General features: G+C 48.5%; 1 protein-coding gene across 2 annotated transcripts in view; it reads right to left on the bottom strand.

The window, feature by feature from the left end:
- The window catches only part of LOC116956269 (guanine nucleotide exchange factor DBS-like), a 154488-nt gene that overhangs the window by 129842 nt on the left and 8330 nt on the right, over positions 1-16316 (bottom strand). The window lies entirely within an intron of this gene.

The following is a 16316-nucleotide window of genomic DNA, read 5'->3' as shown; positions in this document are numbered from 1 at the left end:
ACAAGCTGAGATTAGAAGCACTCCCTTTAAGAGTGTGCTCCTAATCTCAGCTCGTTACCTCTATAAAAGACACCTGGGAGCCAGAAATCTTTCTGATTGAGAGGGGGTCAAATACTTATTTCCCTCATTAAAATGCCAATCAATTTATAACATTTTTGACATGCGTTTTTCTGGATATTCTTGTTGTTATTCTGTCTCTTACTGTTCAAATAAACCTACCATTAAAATTATAGACTGATCATTTCTTTGTCAGTGGGCAAACGTACAAAATCAGTAGGGGATCAAATACTTTTTTCCCTCACTGTAAACCGTGGTGGGTTGACGGGTTTGATGTTGTTCATTATCATGCTGAGGATGTGTCGTGTTTATTAATATGGGAGGAATAAGGGAAGATGGCGCAAAGGTTGGGGAAATTAAATCAATAGTTAATTTACTTTGGGGAAAATAATTATACTTGGTGTCTCTCCACATGAATGTATATTGTCCCGCAGAATTGACACTGAATAATAGATCTATTCATTAGCACCCGTGTTTAAAATTATATTCTTCTGGGAGTGGAACACAACCAATAAGCATGAAAGGTTTACGATATGGCAATAAGACAACGCCCATTCATCAACTCTACATGTCAACAACATCAAGCTGCAACCTTATCATTTATAACCGTCGACGTACAAGGAAAGAGAGAAAAAACACACCAAAGTGCATGATTTTTTTTATTGTAAATACATTTTTGGATGATGTAAAAACAACAACAAGAAAATGTGAGAAGCGAGCAATCAATGAATATCGACGCGTTTTTCCCGAACTGAATCGGGCTGCGTCGGCAACGACTCCACCAAATCTGAGCAACATCAAAGATAAATGATGGACTCTTAGGGTCTTTCGGTAAAGTCACGCTGATAGAAAAATAATATTTTTTTAAAAATCACGAAGTTTCGATCGCAACACGAGCAACCGTCTTCAGGTGACAAAAGACAGCAGGCGAACTGCTGAGGCAGTAGAAATATAAGCGGGAGAGCTGCTGCTGCAACAAGAGGTTATATGGGTTTTAGATGGGTGCAACAGGCAATCGTCTTCACCTGAAGACGATTGCTGGTGTTGCGATCTTCACCTGAAGACGATTGCTGGTGTTGCGATCTTCACCTGAAGACGATTGCTGGTGTTGCGATCTTCACCTGAAGACGATTGCTGGTGTTGCGATCTTCACCTGAAGACGATTGCTGGTGTTGCCATCTTCACCTGAAGACGATTGCTGGTGTTGCCATCTTCACCTGAAGACGATTGCTGGTGTTGCGATCTTCACCTGAAGACGATTGCTGGTGTTGCGATCTTCACCTGAAGACGATTGCTGGTGTTGCCATCTTCACCTGAAGACGATTGCTGGTGTTGCGATCTTCACCTGAAGACGATTGCTGGTGTTGCGACCTTCACCTGAAGACAATTGCTGGTGTTGCGATCTTCACCTGAAGACGATTGCTGGTGTTGCCATCTTCACCTGAAGACGATTGCTGGTGTTGCGACCTTCACCTGAAGACAATTGCTGGTGTTGCGATCTTCACCTGAAGACGATTGCTGGTGTTGCGATCTTCACCTGAAGATGATTGCTGGTGTTGCGATCTTCACCTGAAGACGATTGCTGTTGTTGCGACCTTCACCTGAAGACAATTGCTGGTATTGCGATCTTCACCTGAAGACGATTGCTGGTGTTGCGATCTTCACCTGAAGACGATTGCTGGTATTGCGATCTTCACCTGAAGACGATTGCTGGTGTTGCCATCTTCACCTGAAGACGATTGCTGGTGTTGCGATCTTCACCTGAAGGCGATTGCTGGTGTTGCAATCTTCACCTGAAGACAATTGCTGGTGTTGCGATCTTCACCTGAAGATGATTGCTGGTGTTGCCATCTTCACCTGAAGACGATTGCTGGTGTTGCCATCTTCACCTGAAGACGATTGCTGGTGTTGCGATCTTCACCTGAAGACGATTGCTGGTGTTGCGATCTTCACCTGAAGACGATTGCTGGTGTTGCGATCTTCACCTGAAGACGATTGCTGGTGTTGCGATCTTCACCTGAAGACGATTGCTGGTGTTGCGATCTTCACCTGAAGACAATTGCTGGTGTTGCGATCTTCACCTGAAGATGATTGCTGGTGTTGTGATCTTCACCTGAAGATGATTGCTTGTGTTGCGATCGAAACGTCGTGATTTTTTAAAGTTATTTTTCTACCAACGTGACTTTACCGAAAGACCCAAAGTGTATGAATTCCTGCAGTCACGAAAGCTTTGAGTCAACATAAATGATATATTTACAGGTTTTATTATCTATTCATTGATGGCCAAGCGGCATTGTGGTAAGCTCCCAAACCCCATCCTCACCTCACCCTGCCCAGCGATTCGCGGAATCGCCCAGCCTCACGAACCACTTCAATTGCAGATTTCCCTTCCGCCTCGTATTCACCATCTCATTTTAATTGTTTCTGCCCCCTCTTTTTCTTGACATATACGTCTCGTTTGGAGTTCCGTTCGGTCCATTATTTGGATGTAACATCAGCACGTAATTTGCAAAAGTGAACGGCGTGGTATGTATATGTACAAGTGCTGTGCTGAACTTCTTTCGCACCGTACGTGGCCCACCGTGCCAATCGGAGGTGGGGTTATTCTCCCACGGGCGCGATTCGACGCGTGCACCACACCGGTGCCGCATTAAGCTAAGTGCGGGGCCTGTATCAAATGTTCTAAAGGGGCCCTAAAAAATTTTTTTAAACACATAAATATTAAAACACTAATTTTTTTACTTGCATAGTAAAGTAATAATATTTTTTCATTTGCTATACGGCCAAATAATACGACAAATCGCTAACCTTAAACACCCGGTCGGTCATAAAAGTCGAAGGCGGTATAGTACCAGAGTAATAGAGCAAGTGCAGAATCACTGAACCGGAATTGATAGCTTGAAAGCATTTAGCGTGGGGCCCTTGAAAGTGCGGGGCCTGTAGCTACTACACATGTAGCTACTACTACATGTGTAGCTACTACTACATGTGTAGCTACTACTACATGTGTAGCTACTACTACATGTGTAGCTACTACACATGTAGCTACTACTACATGTGTAGCTACTACATGTGTAGCTACTACATGTGTAGCTACTACATATGTAGCTACTACTATTACATGTGTAGCTACTACATGTGTAGCTACTACATGTGTAGCTACTACATATGTAGCTACTACCACTACATGTGTAGCTACTGCATATGGAGCTTCTACTACTACATGTGTAGCTACTACTACGTGTAGCTACTACTACGTGTAGCTACTGGGATAAAATTATCAGCCACTGCACCACGTGTCATCATCCTCGTCGTCGTCGTCGTCGTCAGCCACGCTCAATCCACCGCTGGATTAAAGCCTCCGTTCCCAAGCCGCTCTCATCTCTCACGATATGGCGACAACGATGCCGACGATGACTCCCGTGCACCGATACCCGCCTAGTGCCAGTCTGCACTTGCGCCGATGTCAACCAACGATCGACAAAAATACGTTCATTGTGATCGATCAACAGTTGACTCTATAGTAGATACCACTGGCTCTATAGTAGATACCACTGACTCTATAGTAGATACTGACTCTATAGTAGATATTACTGACTCTATAGTAGATACTACTGACTATAGTAGATACTACTGACTCTATAGTAGATACCACTGACTCTATAGTAGATACTGACTCTATAGTAGACACTACTGACTGTATAGTAGATGCTACTGACTCTATAGTAGATACTACTGACACTATAGTAGATACTACTGACTCTATAGTAGATACTACTGACTCTATAGTAGATACTACTGACTCTATAGTAGACACTACTGACTCTATAGTAGACACTACTGACTCTATAGTAGATACTACTGACTCTATAGTAGATACTACTGACTCTATGGTAGATACTACTGACTCTATAGTAGATACTACTGACTCTATAGTAGATACTACTGACTCTATAGTAGATACTACTAACTCTATAGTAGATACTACTGACTCTATAGTAGATACTACTGACTCTATAGTAGATACTACTAACTCTATAGTAGATACTACTGACTCTATGGTAGATACTACTGACTCTATAGTAGATACTACTGACTCTATAGTAGATACTACTGACTCTATCGTAGATACTACTGACTCTATAGTAGACACTACTGACTCTATAGTAGATACTACTAACTCTATAGTAGATACTACTGACTCTATGGTAGATACTACTGACTCTATAGTAGATACTACTGACTCTATAGTAGATGCTACTGACTCTATAGTAGATGCTACTGACTTTATAGTAGATACTACTGACTCTATGGTAGATACTACTGACTATATGGTAGATACTACTGACTCTATAGAAGATACTACTGACTCTAAAGTAGGTACTACTGACTCTATATTAGATACTACTGACTCTATAGTAGATACTACTGACTCTATAGTAGATACTACTGACTCTATGGTAGATACTACTGACTCTATAGTAGATACTACTGACTCTATAGTAGATACTACTGACTCTATAGTAGACACTACTGACTCTATAGTAGATACTACTGACTCTATAGTAGATACTACTGACTCTATAGTAGATACTACTGACTCTATAGTAGACACTACTGACTCTATAGTAGACTACTGACTCTATTAGTTTGAGTAAATTTGGAATCACGAACAAATCGACTTACGAACAGACTTCTGGAGCCTAACTCGTTCGTAAGTAGAGGAGTCCCTGTATATATTTTTTTGTTTAAGGTTGTGGTGAATGTAGCGGCCACGAGTGGCTGCAAGGGATGACGTTCACCCATGACGTACAACATCTATATTACAAATGTTGTAAAACCCACTAATTATGTTCGCGCGCGACTCGTCGCAAGCACCACAAGGTTGAGCATCGACATTAAATCGACGATGCCGTTGTACTAATATTTAGGTCTGCGTGGCTTATTCACGGTTGTGCCGCTGCGTGGCTGTCCAATGCGGTTTCAAGTTGTACCGCTGAGAAGGACCCCCAACCACTCGGAAGTGAAACGTCGGACACTCATGCCCAGCAGCACGCGGTACAACTGGACATCTGTGAAAAAGAGCCCCAGTGCTCATCGGACATTCCCAGAATGAACGAGACAATTTTATTTATATTTTACCAAGTAAGGCCCACTGAGCCGTACGGCTCTTTTTCAGAAACGACCTGGCCATCACAAACGACGGTACAACGAAGTGGCTCATCATCATCACGTGGAAAATCTTTAGCAGGAGCGAAATACTCTAAACGCGTGACCTTGATTCTAAATCGGGAGAGGAAACGCCGGTGGACCTGAAGAAAAATGCATACAATCACGGGGAGAACACGCAAACCCTAAATATACAGCAGGCGTCAGGGTCGGGATCGAGCCCACAACCTACTGTAAACCAGGCGAGGTAGTTAACATCTCCTAGCCACCGCGGTTACCTTGTGACTTGATGGCCAAACATCAAACATTGGACGGGACGAAAGCAACGTAGAGAGAGAGAGAGAGACACACGCAAACGCCAAATAAATTCTGAAATATTCCAATACAATCCCAAACAACTTCGGGGAACTATGAAAATAAAAATTAATAATTAATTTCTACCTACGTGATTACTTTACCGAAAGAACCAAAGAGTATGGATTCCTGCAGTCACGAAAGCTTCAAATATCCGGTTATAATGTACACACCCAAACCGCATGTCAAAAAGGAACGTGCGGTAAAAATAATTGTAACCCGATTGTACTGTACTGCGTATCGTTGTTTTTTTCCTTCTCTTTACAGCTTTGCTTAAAAGGAAAATATTGGTGCGACTCGCGGTCACTCAGCTAAGTTGTGAGGTACAAAAATAAATCCGGTTTAACTGCCTTTGGCTCAAGGCGTGGGCAGTTTGGTGGAAGATGCCAAATATAAATTTCAGCTGCCGAAAGAGTTCGATTTGAACAAAGAAAAGTGACATTAGTGACATTCTCTCCGTGAAGGTCATATTGGGCTCCCCGGCTAAAAAAAAACAATCCCAAATTTTTTAAATCAAAGTTTTAGAATTTGCTTTCACACAAATGAGGCTGATGCCAACTCTGAGATTTGAAATCTTCTTTCTTGTCTGATGGACGAGTGGCATGTGGAAGGGTCGCTTCTCGTGCGAATGAAGACGCCCGTTGAAGCGACTTCAATAACAACGCACGCGAATTATCACGGTCGTCTGCTATTCCTCCGTCGATCAACTGCTAGATGATGGTCTCACCGCCGTGTGTCACGGTGGCGAGAGAGGCGTGGGCCGCAGTGGAGAAATGTTAACTCCGTCGCCTGCTATACAGGAGGTCGTGGGTTCGATCCCGACGACACTTGACGCCTGTTGCTGTATATTTTGAGTTTGCGTCTCTCTTCCTCATCATCATCATCACGGTGGCTAGGAGATGTTAACTACCTCGCCTGGTATGCAGGAGGTCGTGGGTTCGATCCCGACCCTGACGCCTGCTGTTGTATATTTGGAGTTTGCGTGTCTCTCATCATCATCACGGTGGCTAAGAGATGTTAACTACCTCGTCTGGTGTACAGGAGGTCGTGGGTTCGATCCTGACCTTGACACCCGCTGTTGTATATTTGGAGTTTGCGTGTCTCTCATCATCATCACGGTGGCTATGAGATGTTAACTACCTCGCCTGGTATGCAGGAGGTCGTGGATTCGATCCCGACCCTGACGCCTGCTGCTGTATATTTTGGATTTGCGGTGTCTCTCTCTCTCCCCGTGGTCGCGTGGATTTTTTCTCCTGGGGTCCTCCGGTTTTCCCCACCACATTTAGAATCGACGTCACGCGTTTAGAGTATTTGGCCACTGCTATACATTTCCACGTGATTAGCCACTTCGTTGAGCTATCATTTGTGGCCAGGTCGCTTCTGAAAAAGAGCTACATACGTAGGTCAATGGCCCTTTACCTGGTAAAATACAATTTTTTTTTTTATTTCAGTTGTGAGGGTTGCTGGACTAGACCTCACCAGACTAGACCAGTGGCCTGGTGAAGTGATGACATCGCATTGTCACCGATCTTATTAGTCGTGACCAGCAAATATAACTCATTCTGCAGAGTACGCAGCAAAAGCACCGGCCGACCGCCACGAATTATGACAAAGCGCAAGCGAAACGCCGACGCAACATTTGGGCTGATTGAATGAACGGAACGGTCGAGAAACTACACCGATACAAAAACAAATAGTTTTTTAATCATAATATTTAACCAATGCAACCCAATCTCCCAATCTTCCACCGCAGCCCTCCTTGCCACGCGTCCTTCCATTCAGTGCGAGCTCGCAGAGAATCAAAAGGCGGTGCAAGGCTTCTCTCTACGCGCTGAAGCGAACGACACTTGACTTGCGCGTGTACGTGCAAGACTACGGCAACGGTGTCTGGGTGCGGCGCTCACGCTGCAGGACTACTAACCACTCGCTCGCTCCCTCCCTCCGTCCCTCCTCCTCCTCTTCTCTCCGCGTCACACCCAGACAGGTGTGGGCCCCCTTTACGTAACAGCCGAGGCGTTATCGACATTCCGGTTCCACCTGTACGGCATCACGTCTTGCAGTCACCTCCCCGACGCGCAAATGACAACAGCATTTCTGGATTTTTGGGCCGAACATTATTTACCGAAGCAAGGCATTCACAAAGTGAAACTAAACTACCTCTTATTTATTTTACAGGGTAAGGGACCACTGAGCTGTGTAGCTCTTTTTACAGAAGCGACCCTGGCCAACAAAAATGCGGGCCCAACGAAGTGGCTTTGTCATCGCGTGGAAATGCACAGCAGGCAAATGCTCCAAGCGCACCTTTAAAAACTCGAAATGTGGAGGGGAAAACCGGAGGGCCCGTAATAAAAATCCACGCGACCGCGGGGGGGGGGGGGGAAACATGCAAAAACTCCACTTATACAACAGGCGTCAGGGTCAGGATCGAACCCCCCTCCCGACTTCCTGCATGCCAGGCGAGGGAGTTAACATCTCCTAGCCACCGCGGCACCCATTTGTCATGAGATCGTGTGCGAAGAGACGACGAACCCGCGGGGAGATGGAGCGATGGATTCGGCTCGTTGCGCAGGATGCCAGGCGGATTTGGTACGTGGCAGGATCGTGAGAGATGGCGACGGCACGGGGAGGTCTTCATCCAGCAGTGGATTGGGCGATGCCAATGATGACTCTTCGACTGTTCATCAACCCGCGCACTGAGCAGCGTCGTGAAGTATGATCAATAACCCCCCCTCCCCCCCCGTCAGAGACGGAGCCTCGCGATGTTGTTGTTCACTGGCGATGCGAACGTCACGATGCGATTCACTGGCGTCCCGTCAAAAATGTAGTTCATGCCAATCGATCATGCATGCGTGAACATTTTGATACGGATGCTGCTATTGGCATATACTGCAGACAGCCCCCCCCCCCCCTTAACCACCCCCCCCGCCCCGTTCATGGCTGCAATGGGAATCTGCTAGGGTTGGCCACTGGCCTATGACATCAAAGGAACCCCTATACACAGCAATTTAAACCAAGATACTTAATCAGCTCTCAACAGTGCCGGCATTTAATGCTGTGAAACTGGAGCTGTGTGCTGTGTCATTGAAGGCAGGGATTGCGGGCGCCTCGCATTATTGCCGAGAAAAGCCTTACGGAATGCCAAAGGTTCCTGTTTTTATGTATGTTCCTTGCACATCTTTCCTGAACCTCTCATCAGAGGTGCGTAGGAAGGATACCAAACTATGTGTCTCTGTGTGGGTCTATGGGTCTCTCTGTGAGTATATGGGTCTCTGTGTGGGTCTATGGGGCTCTGTGTGAGTCAAAGGGTCTCTGTGTGAGTCTATGGGTCACCGTGTGAGTCTATGGGTCTATGAATCACCGTGTGAGTCTATGGGTCACCGTGTGATTCTATGGGTCTCTGTGTGGGTCTATGGGTCACCGTGTGAATCTATGGGTCTCTGTGTGAGTCTGTGAGTCACCGTGTGAGTCTATGGGTCTATGGATCACCGTGTGAGTCTATGGGTTACCGTGTGATTCTATGGGTCTCTGTGTGGGTCTATGGGTGACCGTGTGAGTCTATGGGTCTCTGTGTGATTCTATGGGTCTCTGTGTGATTCTATGGGTCTCTTTATGAGTCTATGGGTCTCTGTGTGAGTCTATGGGTCACCGTGTGATTCTATGGGTCTCTGTGTGAGCCTATGGGTCACTGTGCGAGTCTATGGGTCTTTGTGTGAGTCTATGGGTCACCTTGTGAGTCTATGGGTCACCATGCGAGTCTATGGATCTCTCTGTGAATCCATGGGTCACCGTGTAAGTCTGTGTGTCACCGTGTGAGTCTATGGGTCACTGTATGAGTCTATGGGTCACCTTGTGAGTCTATGGGTCACTGTGCGAGTCTATGTATGTTTGTTAAACTTTGTTTCACACCGCGAATAGGCGCGGGGTCCTCCTGCCAGTGCCATAGCTATCGTCGATGAGATACATCACTGGTCATAGTGCAGGCGTGCAATGGCACTAAGAGGGGGTGGGATAAACTAAATAATCGGAAAGCTGGGCACCCATTTCATTCCTTGCAGCGGGCCCCCATGCCGACCACGCCTGCACCACTCACTCACTGCGTTCAAACGTTTTGACCAATAATTGTAGTTTTTTTTGGAAGGACAAGCAGGCAACTCAGGTTAAGCTCCGACGCACATAGCCGCGGGAGATTTAAAAAAAAAACCGCAACGCTCGGCAACGTGTAGAGTGTACATTTATGATGATTATTGTGATGGATACTCTTAGGTTCTTTCGGTAAAGTCACGTAGTTAGAAATAAAATAAAAACAAATCGCGACGTTTCGATCGCAACACGAGCGGTCGTCGTGATGACGTGACTTTTAGCGAAAGATACAAAGAGTATGGATTCCTGCAGTCACGAAAGCTTCAAATCAAGATTTTTATTATTGTGGATTCAAGCCATCGCTGCAGTGCCATCTGCTGGCCAAGCTTACAAAACACCCGGTATCCACCAGCAGAGGATGACCTCTGTTAAATATACAAATAATACATGAACAATCTTGATTTGAAGCTTTCGCGACTGCAGTAATTACATACTCTTTGGTTCTTTCGGTAAAGTCACGCAGGTATAAAATAAAATAACCCACGACGTTTCGGGCGCAACACAACCGTCCGTCGTCAGGTGGGAAAGCGATGGTCCTGCTGCTGATGCGCAGACTGTTTTTAAAAGGTTTGAAATGGGTGTAGCCCTAGGGTCATGAAGAAGTGGCCGGGGCTAGTGATGTTAATGTGAGAAATTAGCGTGTGACTGTAAGACAGGAGAGCGGTCTCCTCGACGAGGGCACGTTAGTGGCTATGTTAATAATACATCAATAATAAAGTTCTATTGTGCAGCTAGGCCTCAATCCACTGCTGGGCAGAGGCCTCCCCGTGCCGTGTGGGCCATGGGGGGGGGGGGGGTTATTCGACCATACTTCACCACGCCGCTGCCGTGCTGGAGCGGGGTGGGGGAAGGCATTGTCCGGGAGTGATTTCGCCACGGTGGCTAGGAGATGTTAACTCACCTCGCCTGGTATACAGGAGGGCACGGGTGCGATTCCGACCCCGACGCCTGTATAATTGGAGTACTCTTTTTCAAAGCGGTTTGGCATTTTGAATAGTTTCAGATAAACCCACCTCGAAGAGGAATTGCAATGTGGAGGGCCCTGTATGTCCGTTGCTATGACAGCCTCATGCAGGACAATTAACTAAACTATTTTTTTTATTTCACCGGATAAGGCCCCACTGAGCTCCGTAGCTCTTTTTCAGAACCACCTGGCCACAAATGACAGCTCAACGAAGTGGCTTCCCATCGTGTGTAAATTTAAAGCAGTGGCCAAAAACTCTAAACGCGCGATGTCGATTCTAAATGTGGAAGGGAAAACCGGAGGACACGGAGAAAAATCCACGCGACCACGGGGAGAGAGAGACACCGCAAACTCCAAATATACAGGTGTCAGGGTCGGGATCGAACCCACAACCTCCTGTATACCAGGCGAGGTAGTTAACATCTCATAGCCACCGTGATGATGATGAGAGAGAGAGAGACACGCAAACTCCAAATATACAGCAGCAGGCGTCAGGTTCGAACCCACGACCTCCTGTACACCAGGCGAGGTAGTTAACATCTCAGCCACCGTGATGATGATGAGAGAGAGAGACACGCAAACTCCAAATATACAGCAGCAGGCGTCAGGGTCAGGTTCGAACCCACGACCTCCTGTACACCAGGCGAGGTAGTTAACATCTCCTAGCCACCGTGATGATGAGAGAGAGAGACGCAAACTCCAAATATACAGCAGCAGGCGTCAGGGTCAGGAACGAACCCACAATCTCCTGCATACCAGTAGATAGTTAACATCCGTTAGCCAACGTGATGATGATGAGAGAAAGACGCAGACTCCAAATATACGGCAGGTGTCAGGGTCCAGGGATCGAACCCGCGAACTCCTGCATACCAGGCGAGGTAGTTAACATCTCACCACTGGGAAGGCCTCCTCCTTGAGGAGGACGCCTTCATCCCGCAGCGAATCGAGCATTGGCTCATGCCGATGATTATTTTAAAATAAACATATGCCCGCTTTTACAACAGCGTCAACAATTTTGAGGCGCGCGGTGCGTTTGCGTGCCCGTGCCCCCTAGCCGCTGCTGTCAAGCGTTCGAACACGAAGGTGCATTGCTCATTGCTCGTCCGGGAGCATTCCGCATACCGCTAGAGTACATGAAGCCATCGCCTCGACCTTCTCGCATTTCCCAATCGCACGACAAATTGTGCGCGCCACGGTGGCCGCCCGTGAAAGACTCATTCACGAGTTGCCCGTCCTCCCCCCAACCTCGATTGCACGCGATGGACAAGGGGATGGGGGGGTCCCCAGAGCGCCGCTCCCCCCCCACCCAAACCCACCCAAAACCCAGCCGCGTGGATAGAGATTAGCCCGGGAGACGCGCGCACACGCGACCTGCATCTCAAGCACGCGGCAGCCACTAACAGCCGCTGCAGTGGCAGCTGCACTTTTCATTCCAGCGAGCCAATTTATTTGCTGGGCGTGTGAGCGGGTGTAGGTGTGCTTCTGTGTGTGTGTGTAGGTAGGCGCGTGTGTGTGTGTAGGTGTTTTTGTGTGGGGAGCGGTGGCCTAGTGGTTAGCGCGCGCTGGGCTACGAACACCGGCGACCCGAGGTCGATTTCACACTCACGGCCAATACCGGTGACGAATGTATGAACTGGTCCTGGGCCTCCCCTAGGTCGACTCAGCCTTAAATGAGTACCTGGTGCAGTGTGTAAATATTTCCACTTGGGAAGCAAAGCCGGCCGGGCGTGGTGTCGGCCACCCACTCCCACGTGTGCCTTGCCGGCCTCCATAGGTGCGACTCGCAAACAGCCCTTGCCCCAACAGTCTGTTAAAGGCTATACGGGGGGGCCTTTATCTTTGTGGAGTGTGTGGGGAGCGGTGGCGCAGTGGTTAGCGCGTTGTGCTACGAACACCGGCGACCCGAGTTCGATTCCCCGCTCACGGCCAATACCGGTGACGAATATCTGAACTGGTCCTGTGCCTCCCCTAGGTCGACTCAGCCTCAAATGAGTACCTGCTGCGGTGTGCAGACGCCGCCACTCGGGAGACAAAGGTAGCACGTGACTCGTAGCCACAGCCCACCGGTGTGCGGAGTACAGATAAAATAATTTAAATAAAAAAATTTAATAAAATAATTTTAATAAAATAATTTAAATAAAATAATTTGCCGCCTGAAATTCAACCTTGCATATGAAACCGGCTTTGCCACTATATTAATACACAAACAAGCAACTAAGTTAAATGTTGACTTAAAGCTTTCGCGACTGCAGGAATTCCTATTCTTTGGGTCTTTCGGTAAAGTAATCACGTAGATAGGTTCAAAGAAAATAACAAAAAAAACTACTGTAGTTTTTATTACCGTAGTTTTTGGTTATTTTCTTTGAACATATCTACGTGACTTTAACCGAAAGACCCAAAGAATAAGCGACTAAGTAAATAACAATGGTGATTTTTTTTGTAACTAAAAAGGAGCGAAGGCTTAGCCCTGCAATTGCCCACTCACGCCACTGCTGGCAGAGTGACCTCCACTCGAGGGAGCTCGAGGCAAGTACGACTCGAAGGCATTTCGGCCGACTCCTCAAAGCTGACCAGGCAATTTGAAAGCGATGGGGGTTGTTGGGGTGGGTGGGTGGGGTGGGGGGGTTACCCACACTTTGCCCCACCTCACCCGACCATGCCGATCGAGTTAAAGCTGTGGTTGCACCCATTCACAGCACAGTCAACTGATGCTGGGTGGACAGAGGTGGTGGGGTGGGTGGATGGGGAGGGGTAGGAAATGTAACAGGCGATTCGCTCACAATAGTTTTCAACTGCCGCGCCGGGAGATACGGAACCGAGCCGACACGTGAGTCGCTACCACGGGGAGAGAGAGAGACACGCAAACTCCAAATATACAGCAGCAGGCGTCAGGAACGAACCCACAATCTCCTGCATACCAGTAGATAGTTAACACCCCTTAGCCACCGTGATGATGATGATGAGAGAGACGCAGACTCCAAATATACGGCAGCTGTCAGGGTCCAGGGATCGAACCCGCAACCTCCTGCATACCAGGTGAGGTAGTTAACATCTCCTAGCCACCGTGATGATGAGAGAGAGACACGCAAACTCCAAATATACAGCAAGCGGCAGGGTCGGGATCGAACCCACGACCACCTGTATACCAGGCGAGGTAGTTAACACCACTGGGATCTGCAACCGCTGAAACGCAAAACAAAAACCGTTCGGCGGCTACGGCGATGCTGTGTCGGCACTTACCCTGGCACGAACTTACCCTGGCACGAACTTACCCTGGCACGAACTTACCCTGGCACGAACTTACCCTGGCACGAACTTACCCTGGCACGAACTTACCCTGGCGCGAACTTACCCTGGCACGAACTTACCCTGGCACGAACTTACACTGGCACGAACTTACCCTGGCACGAACTTACCCTGGCACGAACTTACCCTGGCACGAACTTACCCTGGCACGAACTTACCCTGGCACGAACTTACACTGGCACGAACTTACCCTGGCACGAACTTACCCTGGCACGAACTTACCCTGGCACGAACTTACCCTGGCACGAACTTACCCTGGCACGAACTTACCCTGGCACGAACTTACCCTGGCACGAACGACCACATCGCGCTTTACGCACCGGGAGGCGTCCCGTGTCGCTTCTTCGCCGATGATTCCGAACAGGTGGAGCTGGCGGCCGTTCGCACAACGAACCGCACACACCGCTTCTGACGGCTGTCGACGGCTCTGGCCACCAATGGGAAAATCATGCAGCTACGCCTTAGAAAGTGAATGGATGATGGACTAAACGGCCGGAGCTAAGTATCGCGCTTCTTGGGAAAAAAAACAGCACAGGAGCCGCTGGACAACGCTTTGCCATTCGCGAGCCGTGCGAGATGAAAGATAACAAAAACAAGTTAAGCCGTCTAGCGTTGCGTTTTATTTTCTGTTAATTGGGAATAAAGTGGGCGCGTCGTGGCGACGTGAGGTTTGTCGGCTTTCACAGTGGAAAAAAACTGCGGCGACAGGAAGAGAGAGAGAGAGAGCGAGAGAGGGGGCATTGGCTGAGCTCGCTAGGGCTGACACTGATAGGTGTGACATGGATACCTCGGGAAGCTATAGAGGTAACCACGCAACCGGGGGCCGATAGCTTTTAATTATGAATCAGCGGCAATGTCCCATCCCAAAGGGGCCGACCACCACTGCCCACCACCGGAACGGCTATCGGCCGCAGTGTCAACGGCGAGGATGACAACCGAGCGGCTGCCATCGCTCTGTCCTCACGTGGAACTCAATGGACCACCGCAGGTGAGGGAGCTCAGCGTAGAAATTCACAGGCCGAAAGATATAAAACTTTGCCATCATCACCGTTGTTAACGTTTTGTATGTATGCACGTTGAACAACTTTCGCACCGTGCATAGCCAACCGTGCGTAATCGGAGGTGCCGGTGGCGGGGGGGGGGTGGAGAAGGATAACAAATTAAACACAGAAAGCAGTTCTAAAGGAATTACGTTTTTTTTATCTAGATTTTAAAGTCCAGTGGCTTTCTACTATCGGAAGGAAGAGAGCGTTCCAGACGGCCGCAGAAGCGCATCTGAAAGCGCCGCGCGTTGCGGTGACCACCGTCGTCTTTGTTCGATGGCTGAGCAGCCAAAAGCCGCCGCTGCTGCTGCTGCTGCAAGGATGAGCGGAGGTGGCGTGAAGATGGTTGACGCTCCTTGATGAGATATCAGCGAGGCATTGTGGTTCATTTGTTGCGAGCGCTTTGTTTAGTGCGAATGGATTTTAAAATGCAAATCCAACTCCTAAAAATCCAAATCTCGAATATCCGCAAATAAATCCGACTATCCGCAGGCGTATTCTCGATGTTGACACAGCGCTGTCAAATCCACCGCTGGATGGAGGCCAGCCCACGGCGCGTCGGTCGTGAGGGTTGTTTGACCATACTTCACCACGCAGGGACAGTGCGGGGTGGTGAAGGGGATGCCCAACAGCTGTTTAGTTATCTCTCACCACCGACGTCAGCCGTTTACCGGAGCTCACAGAACCAGAATCTTGGAGGAATCCGCTGAGCTAAGAATCTCTTTTTTTTAACAAATGTCCGGGAGCTACAGTGCATCGATCCGGTGTATTAACCAGAGTGCACGGCACGAGGCGCTGCCCCACCGCTCTAGACCGCAATAGATGGCGACTCTGTCGCCGGCATCAGCCATGATTTATCCACTGCTGGCAGAAGACCTCCCCGAGACGTACAGGCACCTGTGCATGAGCGGATCTAACTGCTCCACCTCCACGGTGGACGTCCTCTCCGGCATGTTCCCGCCAATGCGGCAAAAAAAACAAAGACAAAGATCCCCCGTATAGCCCCAACCGACTGTTGGGGCAAGGGCTGTTAAGCGAGCACCCGTGAAAGTTCGGCACGGCACGCGATAGGTGGGCCAGCACCGCGTCCGGCCGCCTTTGTCTCCCCCGGTGCCGAATTTCACGCACCGCACCAGGCGCTCATTTAGGGCTGAGTCCACCCAGGGGAAGCACAGCACCGGTTCAGATATTCGTCGCCGATGATGGCCTTGGACGGGAACTGAACTCGGGCCGCCGGGTTCCTGCCCCGACTACTGCGCCACCGCTCCCCCATACAACAAAGA

Source organism: Petromyzon marinus, chromosome 64 (genome assembly GCF_048934315.1).
Source record: "Petromyzon marinus isolate PM22_M1 ecotype Great Lakes invasive population chromosome 64, UKy_Petmar_22M1.pri1.0, whole genome shotgun sequence".
Taxonomy (NCBI): Eukaryota; Metazoa; Chordata; class Hyperoartia; order Petromyzontiformes; family Petromyzontidae; genus Petromyzon; species Petromyzon marinus.
The sequence above is the reverse complement of the archived record's forward strand: the minus strand, read 5'-3'. Positions and strand labels throughout refer to the sequence as shown.